The following is a 26,837-nucleotide window of genomic DNA, read 5'->3' as shown; positions in this document are numbered from 1 at the left end:
AAATAGTCAACAGGGTCGCAAGAAGCGTGTGGAAAAACCAAGGCGCAAAATAACTGCCCATGAACTGAGAAAAGTCAAGCGTGCAGCTGCCAAGATGCCACTTGCCACCAGTTTGGCCATATTTCAGAGCTGCAACATCACTGGAGTGCCCAAAAGCACAAGGTGTGCAATACTCAGAGACATGGCCAAGGTAAGAAAGGCTGAAAGACGACCACCACTGAACAAGACACACAAGCTGAAACGTCAAGACTGGGCCAAGAAATATCTCAAGACTGATTTTTCTAAGGTTTTATGGACTGATGAAATGAAAGTGAGTCTTGATGGGCCAGATGGATGGGCCCGTGGCTGGATTGGTAAAGGGCAGAGAGCTCCAGTCTGACTCAGACGCCAGCAAGGTGGAGGTGGAGTACTGGTTTGGGCTGGTATCATCAAAGATGAGCTTGTGGGGCCTTTTCGGGTTGAGGATGGAGTCAAGCTCAACTCCCAGTCCTACTGCCAGTTTCTGGAAGACACCTTCTTCAAGCAGTGGTACAGGAAGAAGTGTGCATCCTTCAAGAAAAACATGATTTTCATGCAGGACAATGCTCCATCACACGCGTCCAAGTACTCCACAGCGTGGCTGGCAAGAAAGGGTATAAAAAAAGAAAATCTAATGACATGGCCTCCTTGTTCACCTGATCTGAACCCCATTGAGAACCTGTGGTCCATCATCAAATGTGAGATTTACAAGGAGGGAAAACAGTACACCTCTCTGAACAGTGTCTGGGAGGCTGTGGTTGCTGCTGCACGCAATGTTGATGGTGAACAGATCAAAACACTGACAGAATCCATGGATGGCAGGCTTTTGAGTGTCCTTGCAAAGAAAGGTGGCTATATTGGTCACTGATTTGTTTTTGTTTTGTTTTTGAATGTCAGAAATGTATATTTGTGAATGTTGAGATGTTATATTGGTTTCACTGGTAAAAATAAATAATTGAAATGGGTATATATTTGTTTTTTGTTAAGTTGCCTAATAATTATGCACAGTAATAGTCACCTGCACACACAGATATCCCCCTAAAATAGCTAAAACTAAAAACAAACTAAAAACTACTTCCAAAAATATTCAGCTTTGATATTAATGAGTTTTTTGGGTTCATTGAGAACATGGTTGTTGTTCAATAATAAAATTAATCCTCAAAAATACAACTTGCCTAATAATTCTGCACTCCCTGTATATATATATATATATATATATATATATATATATATATATATATATATATATATATATAGGAAGTAGGTTAAGTGCACTCACACTAACTGTATTCAAATGCCAGGGTGCTAAGAAGCAGGTAGATAGTTGATGCGGAACAAAGCACTCACTGGTCTTGAAATATATTCAAACTTAAAGGGCCATAATACCCAAATGTTTAAACACTTGAAAGTGATGCAGCATAGCTGTAAAAGGCTGATTAGAAAATATCACCTGAACATCTCTATGTAAAAAAGAAAGATATTTTACCTCAAAAGTTCCTCAGTAGCCACCTCCCATTGTAAAGGATTTCTAAGCAGCATTTTAGTGTGTCTGTCCTAGGACAGCAGAAGGGATGAGCATTGTGCACTCTCATATTATTTCACCAATCAGGTAAAGGAAGCTTACTATGAAATCTCAAGAGAGTTAAATCAAATCTCATGAGATCACAGTAAGAGTTCATGACCTCAGCACTGCTGATGCTGATTGGCTGCTGTTCATTTCTTCATTTTTTTTTTATTTTTACCTGCAGCTGGGAGCAGCTGAATTATAACTTTTTACACAGAACTTACTCTGCTGAGCTGAGGAGATTGTGAGGTAAAATATCTTCCTTTTTTACATAGAGATGCTCAGGTGATATTTTCCTGTCAGCTTTTTACAGTTATACTGCATCAGTTTCAAGTGATTTAGCATATGAGTATTATGTCCCTTTAAGTTTTATTTGCAGTCATATGTTTACATGTGTATAAATGTATGTATATACATATATACTGAACATGTATAAATAAATAAAAGCCCATATATACCCACACACATACACACACACATATATATATATTTATTTATATACACACATTATAGCCCTTTCCAGTCAAAAACCTCATATACCATCTGTCTTTTAGCGCTTATAAAATATTTGTATTTATATAAATAATTTTTATTATATTATATATGAGCATAAAACTTTATTTTAATGTATTTATGTTAAGTTTGTTGCACATTTTTGTCAACTCTCACTCTTTATGCTAGTTCTCCACTAGCGCTAACCCGACTCTCGTAAATTTTGATTGTGCTTGAGTGAACTTGTTTACTCTAAACTTTTAATACTTGATCAAGTTAGCATGGGGCGATATTGGTTAAACTAACTTTCATAAAAAAAAAGTTTTCATAGTATAGAAAATTGATAGTTACATATTAGTAGCATATGATTGTGTCTAAGGCCTTAATTTAATAACATTTTAGATTTTTTTTCTTTAGTGGTTAAAAATACCCCTCACATGAATACATTTCCCCATGACTGAGCTGCGCTAGATCAATTTAGCGGATTGTTTCTGTACTAAAAAACAATAGCTATAAAGATAGTTCTGTAAAAAAAAAACAGCATTGCTCTTGCACTTTGTGTTGAAGAAATCTGGAGCCACAATTGAAGGGAAATATAGAGAATCCCTTCCTTTACACATGTGCCTTGCAGATAGAAGCAAATATACACGTATTTTCAGGTGTCAAATTCCCTTTAAGCCAAAGAAATGCCATGTCATGTTAAACTGCAGTAATGCCGGGTTAAATATTTACAACAAGGCTGCTCCAGCTTCAAGTTCTCTTAAGACCAGATCCTATGTCATTTATCACATGTGTCATCCCTTATGATGGTATTTTCTAAATAGTATTATTATTGGTTTGGGATGATCTTTAGCAATGATTATCTAATTATCTTACTGGGAACCAAAGTTTTCATTTGTGACTGATGAGGGTGCACATAAAAAAGTTATTTCCTCATTTTGTCTCTGTGGAAAACAAGGTACAAAGAGCAATAACACAGCAGTTGTGCAATTTTTAATAGCAGTGTTTTGTTGCTGAGGTGGGATTGTATGGTTCTGGAGATGCACTGCATATTTATATTTGAATTTTTCAGTTCCCATGTAAATGTATCACTATTTCTGGAGCTCTTAAAAAGTTCCATTGCTGAATAAGTTTAGGAAAATGCATCTATTCCTGGGCATATTTTAATACATTTTCTCTAATTTTTGTTCCTTGTCAATGACTAAAGTCCATACTCTGTCTGAATGTTGACAATTACAGGAGATACATAACTGCTTCTATCGATGTGGCAGAGACCAGAAGTAATTACTTAGTTTCTGTTTTGGTGTGAGAATTACCAGTGAGGGCCAGCAGGTTTATAGAACAGAGACATATAAATTGTAACAACAAATATGGTTTATGAGCAGTTGGGCATCAAGTGATTGTTAGTCATATGCCAAATAATCCACTGGATATAATATGTATCGCTGACAGGTTAAATTTTTAGGAAACATTTACAGTAACATTTTAAAAAAAAATAGAAGGAAACGCCAAGGAGGAAGAGAAAATCAAAAGAATAATTATTGTTTGAAAATAGAAAAAAATATGGTATTGGAGGAGGAAAAAAAAAAAGATATGTAAGAATGCCTATATAATCCCAGAATACATTGCAAATCGACTTTTCAATATATGTTCCTTTTTTAGTCACAGACGTTTTAACTTTATGGTTGGCATGGAAGTTTGCATGTGGTGCTGATCTCAGAGCCTTGCAAGAGTCATGCAACATGTACATGCTTGCCTGGCATTCTAATGTATGTGTGCCCAATATGCAACAATCAGAGAATTGTATGATGCCAAGATTTGTGTTGATGTATAAACATGGTCCTGGAGTAAAAAACATGGTCCTGGAGTATATCTGTGGCAGTGTCTGGAGATAGCAGTGATCAGACTGAGTAAAGACATTGACAGCTCACATGGGCTTTGGGGCCTGGTGAAACCGTCCGGCAACCGGACAGCATACCACCTTTCTACAAACATGTAAGAGTAGAGACTTAAGGGACTTATGGAAGGATTTCATCTAGGCCCCATGGATCTTCCATCTCCAGCATCAGAGGCTGAGCTGGAAGCACCACATGGCTTGCGGTTGCAACGTTAGTGACGTGTGGCTTATTAAGCCCAAAAAGCCCAGAATTGTCTCTTACATTAAGGTATTCTCATTTCATTGAGGGGATACACACTCTATATATCTCCTATAAATATATAGGCTACATCTTAAAATCTTTCTCCCCCTTATGCACACAGATGGAGGATTATCTCCCTCATATCCTTATTTATCAGGGGACTGCCATAACAACAAGGCTTAACTTTATCCTGTCACCAGATTGTTGCCTCTACTGCCTGCATAAAAACTTCTAAAACTTTGTAGGACTTTAATTATTATAAATATAATATATTACCCTTATATGTCTAAATGTTGGCATAGAAGTGGACTGCTTCCCTAAAATATTATTCTCCTTGTGTACATGTTAACATATTTCTGAGTCTAAATATACAGTAATTGCAATATGATATAAAGTCCAAAGTCCTAAAACTGTCAAGAATCCAATCCTCTCTGAAAGGTTGTTTTATCATGATACTTCCAACGGGTACAAAAGGCTGCATGCTCTTCTCCCACATAAAATGTGAAGGTTCTAGAAAACAATCAAACAACAAGAGAGGCGCTGCATGTGTGGATCAATAAAAACAAATAATCATTGATAAGCACAGAATACAGGGTACTCACATTAGAGGAAAGCAACACTTTTGTGCTATTATGCACGGGCTGGATATTCAACAGCAAACCAGCTAGCTGTACTCCGTTACTCAGGAACACAGGATCCTCAAGTACAGGCTGTTAGTGTCACTCAGTTCCCATAGGTAGCTTGAGCTCATCAATACCTCAGGCCTAGAAAGTGGTAAAAAGTAAAATTGTTTAGTAAAATGTCTGCCTGCAAAACCACTCACAATGAATCATGAATAATGAGCATGAATAAAATATATAACTTACAACGCGTTTCTTGGCACAAATGCCATTTCATCAGGTATGTTATACAATCAATAAAATAACCTATAAATAAGGATATGCTACCTATCAGGATACGACCAACCCCTTGTGGGAGTATTCTATAGACCAATAGTTACCTTTCATCCTAGCAGGCATATTAAATCCAACTGTGTCGAACTAACTCTTATAAGCCAATATGAAAATGAGTTAAGGCAATATGATATTTTCGTCAAGGAGGTAAATGCTCAAATATGCAGAAGACACAATTTTGTGCAACTATGTGACACTGTACTAAAAATTATACAAAGTTATTTATACGGCCATGCACACTAATACACGTACAATGTGTTCGCCCATTATGGGATGATAATGCCTAACCTCTAGTATATTAAAGGCCAATCAGAAAAACTAAAAACTAGGGGGTTGGTTACTGTGACATCACCACTGTATGTAAACAGTTTGTGTTTATACTAGCCTAGTTTCCTATTGGGGCCTAGTTTTTGTAGGCAAATTATTGTTAAGCCAAACAAATTGAAATATGTGTAATCATATATAAATAAATGATGAAGCAAAACAAAGGTCACACTACAAAACCCCGCCAGTGCAATCCTCATCATGCACCCAGAAGAAATAGTGAAGTGTACGGTGTGCTTACACTTGATAAGGTATACGGCTATACCTTCCGTGTATATAAATATTCACCTTCACATAAATGTATATATCAAACAAACAACAAAATAGCAAGCAGAAGTATAACAAGTGTGGTGCTATGTGTAACGAGTGTATTGTGGAGTGCTATAGTGATGTTAAACATGATCTCTAAAGTATCCAAATAAACTCACGGCTCATATCGAGATTGTATTGAGCTGGTGCAGTATAGTGATGCATGAGTAGCTATATAAGAAACTAAAGTAAGTTGCCTAAGACAATTACATAAATTTATACTGTCTAATACTACTAATCACAATCCCTAATTAATAATATCCATAGGTGTCTGAAATCCACCATGTATAATATGGGTACATAAAGTGTACCGTGCTAGTGTGATTCTTCTCATAACTATGTGTACTAAAATACTGATGATAAGGCCCAGTTGTGATTAATGACTGGTTGCTTCTTTTTCCTATACTTAACCTTTCCCTTTTTCTCCCTCCCCCCCTCTTTTTTTCTTCTATCTCTGTCTCAGGGGTGTTAGCATAATTCCTCCTAAAATCTGAAAGGGACCAAGATTATGCAATCAAACTCATCACTATAAATGCCAAGGGTCTTAATAATCCTTAAAGTGATCAATAGCATTGGTTAACTAAAGAAACTCATTTCCAAAAAAGGAGGGAACCTAAATGGCATAATTTCCAATACCCAAGTGTTTTCTTCACCTCGAGGCAAAGAAAGAAACATGAGGTAGATATTCTTTTACACTCCTATTTCAGGTGTTTCACATTAACAGAGATGAGGCTGGGTGATTTCTGATTTTTGTGGGCCTATTATATGGCCGCCCCATTACATTGGCCAACGTGTACTCTCCGAAACATAACCAACCATTTCAACTCAAATACCTTAACACGTGAAAATCATATTATTCAATTTTAATATTTTAAAATGTGTTTTACTGTGTATTCAATGTAAATAGTTTACATTCCACTGTTCTTTGTATTTTTAAATATATATTCCTATATATATATATATATATATATATATATATATATATATATATATATATATATATATATATATAAAGCACTATAAATATGCACTCACTGGATTTAAACCACACTTTGTATTATGTAGTGACATTTCGGGGCATTCACCCCTTCCTCAGACCAAATGAGGGAACGTCACTACATGCCCCGAAACTTCACTACATAATAAAGAGTGTGGTTTAAATCCAGTGAGTGCATTGTTTGAAGATTTATGCACCCTGGTCTTGGGACTTTGGCGAGTGGGAGTGCGCTATCTTGTGTTTATTCACATATATATATATAAAATTGCTGCCCAAAGAAAGGCACTTTCCCGGTATTGAATCAACAAAGTTTACTGCATAAGCTGCATAAACGTTTTCAGGTATACACCCATCCTCACAGTTTACAGAAAAAAACTTACCAAGTGCTACCCTCATGATTCCCTGTGCATACTGATCTGCCACTTCCGGAAACTCTGCGGTGTCTAACCAGTGCAACTGCACATGCGCGGGCTGCGCTACGGAGCGCCATCTGGGCCAACAGAAAAAAAATTACATTTAAAAATACATACATGAAATGGAAGGCAATAATAGTTATCAAAAGTGGGACAGTGATAAATAACTGGTCATTACATATTATTCATCATGCATTCCAAACGCCTATACATTACAGATAACAATGGAGGTCTAGACTGGTATTGAGCCCTTTTGCTATTAGAGTATCCAAGATACAGATCCATTTGAACTCTCTCTGTAAGAGCAATCTGCCTTTGTCACCCCCTCTTGTGGGGGCCGGTATATGGTCTAATATGATGTATCTCAGGTCCGATACAGTATGGCCCTGATTTAAAAAATGCCTAGCCACCAGTTGCTCTGCACTGCCAGAATTCAGTGCAGTGCGTGTCGCTGAATGGTGGTTAGCCATCCTGGTCCTGAGGTCATCCTGGGTCTTCCCTATGTAACATTTCCCACAGGAACAATATAGCATATATACTATAGGTGTAGTGGTGCAAGTAACTTCATGGGTGTACAAAGTATTTGCTCTGCGATAATCCCCAACATAATTACACATCCACTACACCTATAACAACCATTTCTCTCAGTACCCAACCACAATCTGTTAGTAAAGCTCAGTCTGTAATCAGTGCGTAGCAACAGATCTCTTAGTGATCTTCCTTTTCAATATCCTACCATAGGACCATCAAACCCTTGAAAAGGTAAGTTCTCAGTTGTTTCTCAATATCCCTGGTAGATCCATTTTGTCAGGTGTGAATTTCATTGAAAACACGTCTCTTGTTTGTTCATTCGTCTTTTTTTCAAGAACTCTTTCCTGAGTCCTCACCAGGGTTTCCTCAAATGATTTTTGCAGATGCTGTCTGCCATATTCCCTCTGTTGGAATTTTGAGTACATGTCTTTCTGTTGGTACTCTTTAGCTGAGGAGTCTGTGTTGTTCCTCACAACTCCTGTAAACTTGGAGCACGGCAGCGTTTTCTTCAGGCCAGGAGGGTGGCAGCTAGTTGCATCCAATAGTGAATTATGATCCGTTTTTTTTGTGTGGAATTTTGTTGTACTTAATTGGTTGTCCACTTTCTGTATCCTAAAGGTCTAGGAAATCGATCTGTATCCGATCATACGTCATCTTGAACTTTAGGTGTTGTTTCTGTTGGTTAAGTTTTCAAAACCAAATCTCCAGATCCTCTGCGGTGCCCTTCCAGATCAAAAACAGATCATCTATATATCTCCTAAATAATCTGATTCTGTGTTCCTTGAATAGCAAAGTATCCTCCTCTTCAAAGCATGGCATGTATTAATTGTCATACGATAGGGTCACATTCGACCCCATCGCCGTTCTTGAGATTTGCAAGTAATATCCATTTTTCAAATTTAAAATAGTTATACTTTAAGCAATATTCCATCAGTTCTAAGATGACCTCACATGGTGGACCAACATACGGATATTTCATTAATCTCCTCCTGATAGCAGATATTCCATCCCCATAGGGGATCACTGTATACAGGCTGGTGACATCGAAAGTGACTAGTAAGTCACCCTCCTCTATATCCTGCATATCCGTGGTGATTTTAAGGACTTCCATAGAGTCCAGTAGGAATGATGCCACATTCCGCACCAATAATTGTAGAAGTACATCTAGGTAGGTGGCTATGGGTTGTAACATGGAGCCCCTAGAAGACACTATTGGCCTCCCTGGAGGACAGTTAGGTTTTGTATGCACTTTAGGCAGTGTGTATAGCACAGGAATGATTGGAAAGTCTACCATCATGTACTCCCTTAAGGCTTTGGATAGAAAATTTAATCTCATAGCCTATAAGATATAGCCATCAATGTGTTTCTTGAATTATTTGGTGGGATCCCCAGGGAATTTACGATATGTTTGTATATCTAAAATATCTCATACTTGTAATCCTTATAGTCTTGTAATACAAAGGCAACCCCTTGTTCACTTCCCTAATGACCAGTTGGTGATTTTCTCTTAAGCTTTTGAGTGCAATCCGCTCTTGGTGGCTCAAGTTGTTACAGTGTTTCACATCTCTCGTATGTATGTTGTCATACAGTTCTTGCTCAACTAGTCTAGTAAATGTGTTGATACTTGGATTGTTACTCTTCGGGGCAAATTGTCCCTTCTTCTTAAATCTATCAACTGTGTCATTTCCAAAGCCAAATAATTATTTTAAAGCTAGTTGCCTTTTGAATTTGTACAGATCAACTTGTATTGCAAATTCATCAGCTTTATTGGTAGGTATAAATTTAAAACCTTTAGTAAGGACTTGCCTTTCCATCTCTGTTAGTTGGTGACTGCTTAGGTTGATGATAATATCTTCTTCTAGTGTCTCCACCCGTACCTGGGTGGTTTGCCCCTTGGCATTTATTCCTACCTCGTCTTTTCTGTGGCCTCTTCCACATCCGTTTTAGTTGTTGATTGACTAGGTATTATGTCTGATGTTGGTGCTGTTCCAGAAGCCTCATTGTCAGTGCTGTTGCTGGAGCTGTCAAATGTCACTAGGGATCATGGTTTGGTGGGGCGTGCTTGCCTATTCCTATGTAGCGATCTCCTCTCCTCCACCCCTAGTAACCATTTATAGACCCTTTTGTCTTTGTAGTCAGTTGTCACCGCTTCCCACTTGTGCTCCTTAAAAGCTACAAGTTCAGATTCGTATTCATCCATTTGTTGATTTATTTTTACCAACCAGTCACCTTGTTGCATTTTCTGTAGGTGTTCCAATTCAAACACCCTGAGTTCTTCCTCCAGTTGCTTTAAAGTGATACTGGCCTCATTGATCACTAATAAGATAAGGTCCAGGGAACACTTGTTCAGTATCCCACACCACTTTCTGCAGAAATCGGAGTTGATCTCCCTATGGTGGGGATATTTTTAATTCTGAAACCCTTGAGTATATACATTTTTAGATGATATGCTGATAAATAGCAGCCATGCATTTTAAAATCCATGCTGCGTTTCTTGAGTTTCATGATATTATTAAAGTTAAGTTATTTCCTTGAATCTTATTCTGGTTGCGTCCTCATCCATAAACTGGAATATATTAGCACCCTGTGCTTCATCCATATCATGTGCACTGTCCTCGGGCAACATTCTGTACACTTCACAAACAATATAGTATGTCTAGGGAAATGTACTTTAATATAGGGTGCTATAGGTCAAACCATATAAAACATAAAATCCACAGAGGACCCAGCACTCGCTCAACACCGCACCTTCTGGGGTGCACTCCAACCATAAGCATAAGCTGTATAAACGTTTTGGGTATACACCCGTCCTCAGACACAGTTTACAGAAAAAATTACCACCTTATAAGTGCTCCCCTCAAGATTCCCTGTGCATACTGATCTGCCATTTCCTGGAAACTCTGCGGCGTCTAACCAGCGCAACTGCGCATCTGCGGGTTGCGCTACGGAGCGCCATCTGGGCCAACAGAATTTGTTTTACATTAAAAAAGACATAAATAAAATGGAAAACAATCGTTGCATAATGGTTATCAAATGTGGGACAGTCATAAAAAAAACTAGTCATTCAATATTATACATCATGCATTCTAATAGGCCTATACATTACAGATAGCAATGGAGGTCTAGATTGGTATTGAGCCCTTTTGGTATCAGAGTATCCAAGATATAGATCCATTTAGACTCTCTCTGTAAGTCACCCCCTCTTGTGGGGGCCGTATATGGTCTATTATGATGTATCTCAGGGCTGATACAGTATGACCCTGATTTAAAAAATGCCTAGCCACTGGTTGCTCAGCACTGCCAAAATTCAGTGCAGTACGTATCGCTGAACGGTGGTTAGCCATCCTAGTCCTGAGGTCATCCTGGGTCTTCCCTATGTGAAATTTTCCACAGGGACAATGTAGCATATATACTATATGTGTAGTGGTGAAAGTAAGTCTATAGTTAATGGTGTATTGCTTATACCGCAATGGGTGTACAAAGTATTTGCTCTGCGATAATCCCCCACATGTTACACATCCACTACACCTATAGCAACCATTTCTCTCAGTACCCAACCACGTTCTGTTAGTATAGCTCAGTCTGTTATCAGTGCTTAGCAACAGATCTCTTAGTGATCTTCCTTTTCTATATCCTACCATAGGACCATCAGATTTTAGGATGTCCCAGTTGTTTCTCAATATCCTTGGTAGATCCATTTTCTCAGGTGTGAATTCCGTTGAAAACACCAGCTTCTTGTTAGTTTCTTCATTTATCTTCTTTTCAAGAGCTCATTCCTGAGTCATCACCTGGGTTTCCTCAATCAACAACTGACATGGCCACTCGGTCAAAAAAAGGACGAGGGAGAGGCCACACACAAGATGAGGTGGGCCTAAACGCCAAGGGCAAACCACTCAGGTACGGGTGGAGACACTAGAAGAAGATATTATCATTAACCTAAGCAGTCACCAACTAACAGAGATGGAAAGGCAAGTCCTTACTAAAGGTTTCAAATTTATACCTACCAATAAAGTTGATGAATTTGTAATACAAGTTGATCTGTACAAATTCAAAAGGCAACTAGCTTTAAAATAATTATTTGGCTTTGGAAATGACACAATTGATAGATTTAAGAAGAAGGGACAATTTGACCCTAAGAGTAACAATCCAAGTATCAACACATTTACTAGGCTAGTTGAGCAAGAACTGACAACATACATACAAGTGATGTGAAACACCAAAACAAATTGAGCTGTCAAGAGCAGATTGCACTCAAAAGCCTGAGAAAATCACCAACTGGTCATCAGGGAAGTGGACAAGGGGTGTGCTCTTGTATTACAAGACTATAAGGATTACAAGTATGAGATTACGACCAAACTCTCAGATATACAAACATATCGTAAACTCCCTTGGATCCCACAAATGAATTCAAGAAACACATTGATGGCTATATCTTGAAGGCTATGAGATAAATTTTTCTATCCAAAGCATGGGGGAGTACATGATGGTAGACTTTCCAATCATTCCTGTGCTATACACACTCCTTAAAATGCATAAAAAACCTAACTGTCCTCCAGGGAGGCCAATAGTGTCTTCTAGGGGCTCCATTTTACAACCCATAGCCACCTACCTAGATATACTTCTACAACCATTGGTGCAGAATGTGGCATCATACCTACTGGACTCTATGGAAGTCATTAAAATCACCAAGGATATGCAGGATATAGAGGAGGGTGACTTACTAGTCACTTTAGATGTCACCAGCCTGTATACGGTGATCCCCCATGGGGATGGAATATCTTCTATCAGGAGGAGACTAATGAAATATCCGTATGTTGGTACACCATGTGAGGTCATCTTAGAACCAATGAAATATTGCTTAAAGTATAACTATTTTAAATTTAAAAATGTATATTACTTGCAAATCTCAGGCATGGCAATGGGGTCGAATGTGACCCAATCTTATGCCAATTTATACATGGCATCCTTTGAAGAGGATGATACTTTGCTATTCAAGGACCCCAGAATCAGATTATTTAGGAGATATTTAGACGATCTGTTTTTGATCTGAAGGGGCACTGCAGAGGATCTGAAGATTTGGTTTTCAAAACTTAACCAACAGAACCAACACCTAAAGTTCAAGATGACGTATGATAGGATACAGATCGATTTCCTAAACCTTTAGGATACAGAAAGTGGACAACCAATTAAGTACCACAAAATTCCACACAAAAAAAACGGATCGTAATTCACTATTGGATGCAACAAGCTGCCACCCTCCTGGCCTGAAGAAAGCGCTGCAGTGCTCCCAGTTTACAAGAGTTGTGAGGAACAATACAGACTCCTCAGCTAAAGAGTACCAACTGAAAGACATGTACTCAAAATTCCGATAGAGGGGATATAGCAGACAGCATCTGCAAAAATCATTTGAGGAAACCCTGGTGATGACTCAGGAACGAGTTCTTGAAAAGAAGATGAATGAACAAACAAGAGACTGGTGTTTTCAATGGAATTCACACCTGACAAAATGGATCTACCAGGGATTTTGAGAAACAACTGAGAAATCCTAAAATCTGATAAGAACTTACCTTTTCAGAACCAATACCAAAAGTTCAAGATGACGTATGATCGGATACAGATCGATTTCCTAGACCTCAGATACAGAAGGTGGACAACCAATTAAGTACCATACTATTCCATAAAGAGACGGATCATAATTCACTATTGGATGCAACTAGCTGCCACCCTCCTGGCTTGAAGAAAGCACTGCCATGCTCCCAGTTTAAAAGAGTTGTGAGGAACAACACAGACTCCTCAGCTAAAAGTGCCACTTGAAGACATGTACTTGAAATTCCAGCAGAGGGGATACGGCAGACAGCCCCTGCAAAAATCATTTGAGGAAACCCTGGTGATGACTCAGGAACAAGCTCTGGGAGAGAAGACAAATGAACAAACTAACAAAAGGCTGGTGTTTTCAACGGAATTCACACCTGACAAAATGGATCTACCAAGGATATTGAGAAACAACTGGGACATCCTAAAATCTGATGGTCCTATGGTAGGATAAAGAAAAGGAAGATCACTAAGAGATCTGTTGCTACGCACTGATAACCGACTGAGCTATACTAACAGAACGTGGTTGGGTACTGAGAGAAATGGTTGCTATAGGTGTAGTGGATGTGTAACATGTGGGGGATTATCACAGAGCAAATCTGATAAGAACTTAACTTTTCAAGGGTTTGATGGTCCTATGGTAGGATATAGAAAAGGAAGATCACTAAGAGATCTGTTGCTACGCACTGATAACAGACTGAGCTTTACTAACAGAACGTGGTTGGGTACTGATAGAAATGGCTGCTATAGGTGTAGTGGCTGTGTAACATGTGGGGGATTATTGCAGAGCAAATACTTTGTACACCAATGGAGGAATAAGCGATACACTGTCCCACTTTTGATAACTATTATGCAACAATTGTTTTCCATTTTATGCATGTATTTTTAAATGTAAAAAAAATTATGTTGGCCCAGATGGTGCAGTTGCGCTGGTTAGACACCGCAGAGTTTCCGGAAGTGGCAGATCAGTATGCACAGGGAATCATGAGGCGAGCACTTACAAGGTAGTAAGTCTGAGGATGGGTGTATACCCGAAAACATTTATACAGCTTATGCAGTGTACTTTGTTGATTCAATACCGCAGAGTGCCTTTCTTTGTGGAGCAATTGTGTATACTGGTTGGAGTGCACCCTGGAAGGTGCGGTGTTGAGCGAGTGCTGGGTCCTCTGTGGATTATGGATTTTATATATATATATATATATATATATATATATATATATCTATAGCTATCTATATTCATATAATATATAGGTATAGTTATATATTTTTGTAACAAATCATCAGATATATTTATAAATATATATTTCAAAATAAAAAGAACGTGTTCTATTTGAAGAACATTGGAATGTAAACTATAATTAAAGGCAATGTAAAAGTCCAGAGAGTGCATGCCTGTTGCTGTTTTTATACATATACATATATATATATATATATATATATATATATATATATATATACACACACACACAGAAAGAGGAGCACTCTATCAGGAATGAACAAAAGTTCAGTAGCTTGTTCTATGGTGAGTTACCACCTAGGAGCAGCCTCTTTTGGCCCAATTATGCTTTTTACAGAGAAGAACTTTCCTGAAGTATATCAGTCGGACACTGCCTAGCAAGGTCTGTCCAGCTTAAAAATACCAGGCATTCCTTCTCTGAAGAAGGAGCATGGGAACCCCAGATGATCATTTCAGCCTTCTGTGGGCCTCGTCAGTGAGGGACAGCCATATCCCTCTTAGCACATTGGGCAAGGAGTCCACATATGGTTTCCCCCATCACCATTAGGGAGATTTCCCTAGAGTCATAATAAAAATACATACAGAAAGAGAGGTGCTCTACCGGGAATGAACAACAGCTCAGTAGCTTGTTCTATGTAAAGTTATTACCTAGGAGCAGCCACTTTTAGCCCAACTGTGATTTTCAAAGAGGAGAATTTTCCTAAAGGACTTTTTAACTAAAACTTCAATAAAATACCATAGTGTATATCTAAGTGAAGTGCCCCACTACTTGAGTGGAGTTTTAGTGGCCAAGTATGAGCCAATATGAGTTTTTGCAGTAGTTCCCCAAAGAAGTCTATATAACTAAGTTCCATGTTAGAGAACCCCAGACTATCTCTCGAGCTCTAAAATATTACTTTTGACTCCTAATATTAGTGCAAAAATAAAATGTCTATTGATTAAACTCAAGTGATGTTAATACACAATAGAGCTAATATTTTTTTGTGTTTCACTAGTAATATAGTCCACCATAAGTTAATTTCAGTAATGCAATAATAATATTCTGTAAAAAAAATATATGTATTTTTTTGCATTAGTCTATCTCTGTAAAACGCAAATGACTGGTCCAAAATATTTCATGCTCATCTCAACTGTAAGTGAAGATAGAAATTTGTATTCAGAAGTTTGGTAACGGGCCATGCATTTTGCTCCAACTATTGGCTTGATTTTAAATGAAAAAAAAAAAGCATACAGACTATTTTGGATATCTCATTAGGCATGCTATAAAATATAGTGAGCATTGCTGAAAGAAGATTATGCATGACTGATGTAGAGAAAGATGAAACGATGTCTATGTTTGCCACCTAGTTCTAGTATCCAACACACACTAATAATGTTATGGTGTTAGCGAAATAGAAGCATATAACTGATGTATTTGTAGACTAATGACAGGTCAAATGGTGCTATATCTATGTCAAACAAGTTACCCAACAAACAGGTAACATAATATTTTTCCCAATTAGTTTCACTTGTAAACTAGAACACAGTACAGCAAGACAGCTCAGACTATAGAAGTAGATAGAGCTAACTAAAACTTCCCTAACTTTTACATTTTGGAAAAATATACTAAGATTTTGTTATATTCTTCAAAAGGTATTTTTGATGTTTGGCATCAGTAAATGTATGTGGTGTGTGTGCGTGTGCAGGTATGTTTGTTTGTATGTGCTTGTGTGTGTATGTACACCTCTAGTAAGTTAAAGGGGTAGTAAACGTACAAACTAATGTTATATAATTCTGCACATAGTTCAAAATTATATAACATTAGCTTACCGGCAGCTTTATACATTAAATTATTGCAAAGAAATATGTTAAAGCTCCTTTTACCAGAACACCGTTCTTTGCTCTACAGAGCGGGTCTGGTTTTTCCAGAGCGCATCCGGCAACACTGTCTAGTCACAGTGTGCCCGGTTGCGCCATTAAAATGAATGTAGCTCGCTCCTGCTACTAGACCAGAGCGGGAGCGAGCTACATTCATTTATTATTTACTGGCCCTTTAATAAAACAGGAAACAGACTGCTAACCCTTCCGAATAACTCCACAGTTTTCTATTTTTTTCTTTTGGTGCCATGTAATTTTTCATTCCTGTTTTGAACCAATTTTTAAACTTTTCCCTCATTCTATTTAAAAATCCCTTTCAATGTTTCTTTAAGTTATTCACACAAGCTATATTCTGGTTTTAGGAGATCATGCACTTTCAAAATTTGCAATAATAACCAATAAAGAGCCAGAAAAGTGGCGTGCTAATGATAGCACGGGTAGCAATAAACAATATCGCTGGACTGTGCTAACATTAGCACACAACTTGATATTACAAGTCCATGGTAAATCCCATTTACCAGAGAAGGGTTAGCAAGGGCTGACATCTCACAAGGGAAACCTCAATCTTATGAGGTAAGGTATAGTGCAGGAGAGGGAATCGCAGTCCACGTGATAACTACTTCCGTGTCTGTCCAAGTGTGGTAAATCTTCCTCTTGAGTATTACTCTCTGGAAGACTTGCCCCTCACCATAGCCCCAAGTATAAAACCGAAAAGCAGAGAAGCAAAAAATAGTGTAATTATGTTTAATAGTAAAAACATATATAGACAAGTTCTGTAGGTCACACTCACATTCCCAGCCCTCAGTTGAATATGAGGTATCAGAAGCATGTGGGTTAAGCAAATGTTAACACTGGAGGAACACTGGGTTAGCAGTCTTGGAGCGGACTTAACAGAGGATTTCAGTGCAGACTTGAATTCATAAAAAGTTCTATTAGACATGTGCATTCGTTTTTGGAAGGATCAAAGAAAATTATATTCTTTGCTTTACCGAAAATTAAAAAAGCCAAAAAAAGAAAAGAAATTGCTTTGGGGCATATTTATCAAGCTCCGTATGGAGCTTGATGCCCCGTGTCTAAAGACAGCTGCTCCATAACCTGTCCACCTGTTCTGAGGCGGCAGACAGAAATCGCCAGAAATCAACCCGATCGAATACGATCCGGTTGATTGACATCCCCTGCAGGGAGCGGTATTGCACCAGCAGTTCACAAGAACTGCTGGTGCAATGATAAATGCTGTCTGCATTTATCGATGTGCAGCGGACATGATCCGTTATATCGGATCATTTCCGCTTGCATAATGATAAATATGCCCCTTTGTTTTCTTTTAAAATTTTGATTTTAATTTTTCGGTTGGTGGATGCTGTTTTTATGAAGCAGGCATTATCCAATGAATACAAACCAGGAAGGGTCAGCTGAATAGATTGACAGTTTCTCTCAGCTTGTCATTGGAAGCCTTTGATGTTTTCTAGCCAACCAGCATTCTCAGTGTTAGGCCGATTTTTAACTTATTGCAGAGCTGTCAGTGCTCAGAGGCTCAGATCTGAGGAGGAACTGGAGGAGACTATGCTCATACACATCAGGTGGTTTTGTCACAGTAGCAGCATAGCAATGCTGGTGGTACTGCTACTTTTTTAAGTGGGTCAGTTACACATAATGTTTGTGTAACACTGGCTGAAAGTCATGACCCAAACAATTTTAAAAAAACTGCCAGCAGCCACTGATGTTCTTGTGGCTCCTGTAGTAGCTGCGGGGAAAGGATCAGTAGCTACATTTTTTTTCCAGGCAAAGTTGTATTTAGTTGTCACTCAAGAGGAAAATACTATTTGGGAGACTTAAAACTCTGTAATAAAATCCTATAAAAAGTTAAATGTAGGGGCCGGAGCCTGACCATGCAGGAAGATGGTTGCACACTAGGAGGGCTCCTGCCACCAAAAGCTGACATAAATGCTTAATTTAACACTAAAGCTGTTTAATCTATATGTTTAGCCTGTGCATCTGATTGGGAACATATCTTTATTAGTTTGACACTTAGCTCCACCGTGGGAGCTCTTATCTGGGCACTGCACAAAGTTGAGAGAGACGGAGCTGGTGAACCCACGTGGAGGGCCTGCCCCACGTGGAGGGCCTGCTCTCATTTCACTCACGGAGGTCGATCCGCGGACTACTGGCGGTAGGAGCAGCAAGAGATTTAGTGGCTTTGGGAGCACGGGCTGCTTGCTAAAGGGGACCGTGTGCTTTGATACGGCGCTAGGTGAAGCGCGGGGCACTTAAAGAGGTATCCAGAGCTGGATCGGATCTTGTGCGCTGGGATACAGGGGACGTCTCCCCACAAATAACTGCTTCATTGGCGCAAGCAGGCAGAACTGAGCAGCTCGAAATTGGAGGTCCGCTAAAGGTAAGCAGTTGAGTGAGGCTTCCATACAGCCTAGTACAAGAGGGAGATAGCCAGGGATTTCCGTTTGCCGACAGATATACATAACGGATAGTCTCTTTTACACAGAAGCAGCAAAGTCTATATTTAAACAGCGCTCCCAGTATATTCTAACTCTGCATGTAATATTATAACACGCAGCACTTAAACCCTTCAAGGCAGAAAGGGCATCATTACCTCTGGCTGGAATCCTCATGATTGACAGTTTGTTTAGCTGCAAATAGAATACAGGCACGTGTAGCTGAATAGTCTTATGAGGCCTTGCAGGTCATAATAGTTTAATATCCTACTGTGCTCAGTAAGTAAAAGTAATAAGATCACATAAGACCCAGAGCCCTTACTGTGAAGCCAGCACCATTCTTCTGACTTATCTCTCTGCACAGTACGAAAAGTGACTTTGAAAGGCTGTTAGCTAGCCCTGGTTCTAAGCCTCTACACCAACACTGTTAGTAGGGTATGCCTAATAAAAGAACTAGCAGGGCAGAAAAATCAGGTGTCTCTAAGCCCATGAGCCATTACCTTAAGCCCAAAGACACTACCAGAGAATCAGCAGGGGGAGACATGGAAAGCCAACAAGAAAACCTAATTAATGCTAAGCCTCCCAGCAGCAATACTCTTCCTCAATATGTCACAAAGGAGGATCTACTTCACCTCTCCTCGAAAGAAGATATAAAAGGAGTTATGTGTGAAATGAGGAGCCTGTTTAGGGATTTGAGGAAAGACTTTACTGCACTAGAGGCGAGAGTCTCCACAGTTGAAAAAGCTTCTAATGACAACGCCTCATCTTTGCAGCAACAAACATCTGATATTAAAAATCACTCTGATAATCTACAATATCTTAATGATAAGCTTGAGGACATTAATAATAGGGGGCGGAGGAATAATTTGCGTTTCTGAGGAGTGTCGGAATCCGTTGCACCACAAAATATTGAATGTAGTATCCCAATGGAGGATACAAAAGGCGCGCTGTTATGGGCAAAAAGGAAATATATAAATGATTAAAGAAATATAAAATGATCCAACAAGTTTGTCTGCATACAAATAGTTACTGTGTCCTTTGTCGAGTAAGTCTTACTCGGCTGATGGCTGTAAAACAACGATGGTTTGAGTCCGTTTCTTTTGGGGTGATCTTATTAGTCGGTGCTTTTATGAAGGCAGCTCCTCTTGTTCCCAGAGAGCGGGATGTGGCTGTTAGAAAAGGAGATAGAGAGGGCGCCACATAGTGTGATATTGTTTCATGCAGAATGATACAAGTCTATAGAGGTAATGTGCTTACCAGAAGTTGTTGTACTGTGCTGTAACCAGTACAATCTCGCCTGCTAGCACTTAAATCAGTGGCTAGTACACTGCCAAACAGGATCTTTCCTGGGGCTCTTCCTTAAAGCTGTGGGCTCCAAAGGTATCTTCAGTATTAGCTGTGAGCAAGTCTTCGTTTTGCAACTTTGGAATTTTGCTCAGTATTATTGCATAAAAGAATGTATACAACTTCCAGAATTAAAAGAATTAAAAGGCTTTATTATAACGCGTTTCTCAACCTCCAAGGGTCGTTTCATCAGATATCAAAGCGAATAAAAAATTTTTACAAATTTTGACATTATATACACATTTGTTAACTAAAACGGAAGTTGTCACAAAGGATTTTAAACCAATGAGAATACATTGCAAGATTCAACTGAGAAGCTGAACAAAGGCTCACAGCTGTTACAATTAAAGTGGATTTAGTCGGCATTGAATGGCAATAAAAAATGTAAATGCTAAAAAGTGAAACACAGCTGTGTAAATCCGCCGGAGTTTAAGCTTAAACAAACACCACATACACACTAATGTATTACATCATCACATTCATTTTCACCATACATTACACTTAATTTAATCATTCGTATACACCACAATTATTTATCACATACACTACATACATATACATACATTTCCACATACGCTCAACTGCTGAACACCATAGGGTGACACACATGATTCATTTCTTATATATATTTTTTATTGTTTATTTTCTATTAAATTTTTCTTTGCATTTTTTTTAATCTTATTTACTCTCACACAATGTTACAAACATATACACGAATATTCCATCACCTACATACTTTATTACTTTCAAATCCTACTATGTAATTAATTTCAAAAAACAGTGATGGGTGTACACCCACAATAACAATACCATCACTAATCATATTCGGGTATATCAAATATTTTATTAGATTACATTTGTATGTATAATACCTATATATTATGGAATCTATTTCAGGTAACAACTACAAGCATTTCCATTTAGTAACTTTATCACCAAAAAAACGCACACATATATATTACATCTAACATTGTTTTAGATTAAAGGCTACATTTGTAGCCTTATATATATATATTTTATCTAATAATCCACATTGTAAACATACAAAAAGATTGTTACTTTGACATTTGAATACAACGAGATTCAAACACCAAAAAATAATACACTTATACAGCCAATGGTCCCCTTTTATGTGATACTTCCTTTTCAACATACAAGTTGTAACTACATGACTCACGGGCTTACCACACAACAAGAAGATTGCAAGCCAGTAGATATTGAAACGAAAATATATATAGAAAGAAACAAACTAAATATATATAGGGGTGGTCAATCTAATGTCAAAGACCCACGATATCTGATGATAATATAAATTATCAGGTTTTGGGAAATATATTTAGGAAAACAAATAACACCCTGGGTATATATGTCAAAATATTTCATAAACCCATATAATTATATAGAAGTGATGTCCTGTGAAACTCTGATACTTACACAAAGTTATTACTTCTGAATATAAAATAATGTAAAGGGCTCATTACAATTCAATGATTTATTTTTCTCGGTGCATATACATATATCCAAAGTTTTATTCACTACATTGCATCACCAAATTTAGCGTAAACCACATTAAATAATTTAGCTTTTACATAAGTTCACCAAACATACTCTCATCAAATTCATTAGTAACACAAGAGTCACAAAAGATTCGTAGAGAAGTCATCAATTGAAAATTTAGTTTATTATTTTTGATCACAGTTACCGATAATACAAAACTGACAATCAGATCTATTATTCATAGGCGTCAAGTTTTTGAAAACAGACTTTAAATGATTAGATATTTTGCTTTTGGATAATTTTTACTAAATAAAAATTTTAGAAGGTTTTTTAGGTTCACAACTATTTTCCAATTAACTAACATGCATTCCTGTTTTTTGCCATTCAACAGCCGTGATTTCTTGTTAACACACGAGCTGATTTATGAAACTGTGTATCACCTAGGTTAATTACACACTGATGTCCTATACTTCACTATGTAACAGCAGCGAGTCCATATTAACCCGTGAGCTGATATTAATTACACACTTGGTCACGATGTCCTATACAACACTATGCAATAGCAGTGAGTCCATATCAACTCGTGAGCTGACATACAAAACTGTTTTAATCATCAAGGAAATCACATATTCACATACAATGTTCACAACAATTTTAAATTGCAGTATATAAATTGTTGCCATTTCTCTTTGTACTATGCTTAGCAATGTTGGCAAGCCCAGGCGGGTTCTCCGGCGGATTTACACAGCTGTGTTTCACTTTTTAGCATTTACATTTTTTATTGCCATTCAATGCCGACTAAATCCACTCTAATTGTAACAGCTGTGAGCCTTTGTTCAGCTTCTCAGTTGAATCTTGCAATGTATTCTCATTGGTTTAAAATCCTTTGTGACAACTTCCGTTTTAGTTAACAAATGTGTATATAATGTCAAAATTTGTAAAATTTTTTATTTGCTTTGATATCTGATGAAACGACCCTTGGAGGTTGAGAAACGCGTTATAATAAAGCCTTTTAATTCTTTTAATTCTGGAAGTTGTATACATTCTTTTATGCAATAATACTGAGCAAAATTCCAAAGTTTCAAAACGAAGACTTGCTCACAGCTAATACTGAAGATACCTTTGGAGCCCACAGCTTTAAGGAAGAGCCCCAGGAAAGATCCTATTTGGCAGTGTACTAGCCACTGATTTAAGTGCTAGCAGGCGAGATTGTACTGGTCACAGCACAGTACAACAACTTCTGGTAAGCACATTACCTCTATAGATTTGTATCATTCTGCATGAAACAATATCACACTATGTGGCGCCCTCTCTATCTCCTTCACAAAATATTGAGGGCTATTTGCAAGCCCTGTTTAGGATCATCAAAGACTCCCCATCTTCTCCAGAAATTCCTATAGAAAGGGCCCATAGGGCTCTTAGACCTAAACCGCCAAGCAAGGCTCCTCCTAGGGACATCATTGTCAGGTTCCTTAGCTTTAAGGATAAGGAGGAGATCCTTCAAGGAGCTAGGAAAAAACACCCCATTATGCATGCAGGAGAAGAAATACAGGTTTTCACGGATTTATCACCATTGACTCTGCAAAAACACAGGGATTTGAGCCACATCACATCTATACTAAGGAAGAATGCAGTCCCGTACAGATGGGGATTCCCTGTTTCTATCATTGCTACTAACAACAACAATACAGCTGTTTTTAGGCCTGGAATGGATCAAAAAGTTTTTTTTTTAAATCTTTCTCTACAGGCCCCCATAGATGAAGAACTTCAGCTGAGGAGAGCAGAATCTTCTGCACACCCTTTGGGAGAACGTTCTGTGGAGAAGGTCATTGGGTAATGTATAGATAGGCACAAGGTGCTGATATCAGTTTAATTGTTGGTATGAGATATTGTCCTTGGACTTCCATTTGGACTATGAGTATATTCAAAGACTTCTATTTCATATCTAGAATGTAAGCCTAAATTAAAAAGTTAATACTGTTATTATTACGCATATGATGCTCATGGACTAATGTCGATCTCAGATGTTGTTCAAGGACTCTCATTTTCTCGCTGAAAGGTTTTATGTGGGCAAAGTTTAACATTGTATGCTTTCTGCATTATAGTTTTACCTAAGATAATGTTCTGGCCTGCGGCCTAACATGGGCCATTGGGTAATGTATAGATAGGCACATAGTGCCGATATCAGGTTAATTATGGGTATAGAATATTGTCCTTGGACTTTCATTTGGACTATGATTATATTCAGGGACTTCTATTTCATATCTAGAATGTAAGCCTAGATTAAAAAGTTAATACTGTAATTATTGTGCATAGGATGATGCTCATGGACTTATGTTGGTCTAAGATGATGTTTAAAAACTCTTATTTTCTCGCTGATATGTTTTATGTGTGTAAAGTTTAACATTGTATGTTTTCTGCATTACAGTTTTACCTAGATAATGTTCTTACCTGCAACCTAATTGCTTGTTGATAAGTTTCTTTAATATGTTTAGCTACTAAAATGCATCAAGCTTTATTCCTTGGCTCGCTCTACATGATAGCAGTGGCTAGTATTTGCTAATATGGAGAGAGGGAGAATGCTTCAAATGGTGGTACTGTTATTTTGCATTTGACTGACCCACATAATATTCCTCCATGTATTAATGTGTGACTTATACAGTCATAATCTAGTAACAAAATGTCTTAGTTTGTTTCTGCTTTTGACCAGTTATATGTTAATAATTCTTTTTGATATCGTTTTTAGCTGAGGATAACTGTTTAAAACAGCCAGATTTGCTTAGATATCTTAGGAGGTTTGCACTAGTAACTGGTAACCATAAGTAAGAGGTACAGTTTTGAATCAACACAGGGTAAATATAACACACCTTATCTCTTCCTGAAATAGACAACTCCCCACGTTAACAAACTTGTAGGTGAGGTGTAGGACTACTTTCCCGCCCTTTAGTCTATCTCGTTTGCATACTTAGCCTAACCTCCGCAGATAGCATTAAAACTTATACGATGCCATTAGCTTACAGGTGTTTATTTTTAAGACGGGAAAGTTATCCTTTCGACTGCCTTCTTATCTAGTGTCTGATAGTCTTTTACTCTAGCATTATCTCAGTCGATGCAACAAGGTTATCTAGTTTTAAGGTTTATTGGTGTTATTAGTATGAATATATTTTTTATAACTCATGTCAGTTTGGGGGCTTATCCCCTGTACTTACACTTAGTTTTTTCTGACCTAAATAGGTTAAGAGGGATACCAGCGGCACCTAATTGGTCTAGATTTTACTTGCTAAATCTTGCTGGTGCTTCTTTTCCTGTATAGAAGCCTTTTCCTTTTCTTAACTATCTTTTTTCTTCCTTTTTTTTTTTTTTTTTTCTTCTTCTCCTCTCCTCCCCCTTCCCTGATTTGGTCATGCAGTCCAAAGTCAGTAAATTTGGAGACCACTCCATCAATCTCACTACCATCAATGCTAAAGGGTTGAATGACCCAGGTAAGCGCTCTATAGCCTTTAAGGAGTTGAACAAGTCCCAGAGTCATATAATCTTACTGCAAGAAATGCACTATAGAAAAGGCAGGGAGCCTAAGTGGCATAATTCCCAATTTCCTTTAGCATACTTTGCTTTGGGACTTAGTAAGAAAGGTGGGGTGGGTATTTATTCCATAGATCAGTACCATTCATTCTGACACACATTGAGAGGGACCCAGATGGGCGGTATGTCCTTATCGTGGGCACTCTGTTCGGACACTACATTACCTTAGCCTCAATCTACTCGCCTAGTCACGGTCAGGAGTCTTTTATGACTAAGATCTTGGATCTCCTATTGTAACACTCCAGAGGAATTATATATTTGGCTGGGGATTTTAATTTGGTGGCCAATCCACTAGTTGACACGAGGAACCACTTGTACACCCATGTCCACGATTAACCAAGAAAATGACTTACTCAAAAAAGCATCACTGCACAATATTTGGCGCACTCTTCATCCTACTTCTAGGGATTACTCATTTTACTCAGTGCCCCACAATAGTTATTCCAGGATTGACTATATTTATACCGACTCGTGTGGCCTCTCAATCACCCATCATAGTACCATAGGACATATAACTTGGTCCGATCATGCACCAGTCACCTGCTCAATCCTCTGGCCAGATATTCCCGTTACACAACAAATATGGAGGTTAGATGAAACCATCTTAGACAACCCTTTAGTCTTTAATGATATAAATAAAATTATACAGGAATACTTTGAACTTAACACATACCCTACTTCTTCTAAAGCCACTATTTGGGAGGCTCATAAGAGTGTAATTAGAGGGGCACTGATTAAGCACAAGGCATTCCTCAATAGGCAGTATAGGGCCAAATATTGTGAGTTAAAGTCTAGGATAGGCTCCCTGGAAAAAAAACATAAAGCAAATCTCTCTTGTAATGATACCAAAACCCAGTTAAAAGAGGCAAAACTGGAATTTCAAAAACATCTAAACGAATCACATCAAAAAATGGCCCTCCACCTAAAATAGCACTATTATGAAGGGGGAAATAAGCCAGGTAGAATTCTTGCCAGGACTCTCAAAAAAAGGCAACTCCGATCACACATACATTGTCTCAAATCTACAGATGGTCACATGTTTCATAGTAGTACCCAAATTGCCGCAGAGTTTCATAGATACTACCACGCCCTATGTAACATACACACTAAATCAGGAACACCCCCCACTGTAGAGGAGGCTACCCAGCAGGAGACTCTTACTAGCTCATACTTGAAAGATATTGACCTCCCCACATTATCCAAGGAAGCATCAGAGTTTCTAGACTCTCCAATAACAGTAGTGAAGCTTTTTAACGCTATAAAAAATTGCCCCAGAGGTAAAATCCCAGGCCCAGACGGGCATACTACAAAAAATTTAAGGAGGTTCTAGCAGGCCCTCTACTAGATTTATTTAACGGACTCCGAGACAGCCCTAAACTATCCTGGGTACTTTTAGAAGCTCATATTATGGTTTTACCCAAACCGGGTAAAGTTGCAGATTCCCCTGGACAATTCAGGCCAATTTCTCTAATCAACTCGGATATGAAGCTTCTCGCAAAAATCTTAGCGACCAGAATAAATAAATACTTACCTGACTTA

This window comes from Bombina bombina, chromosome 9 (genome assembly GCF_027579735.1).
Source record: "Bombina bombina isolate aBomBom1 chromosome 9, aBomBom1.pri, whole genome shotgun sequence".
Lineage (NCBI taxonomy): Eukaryota > Metazoa > Chordata > Amphibia > Anura > Bombinatoridae > Bombina > Bombina bombina.
The sequence above is the reverse complement of the archived record's forward strand: the minus strand, read 5'-3'. Positions refer to the sequence as shown.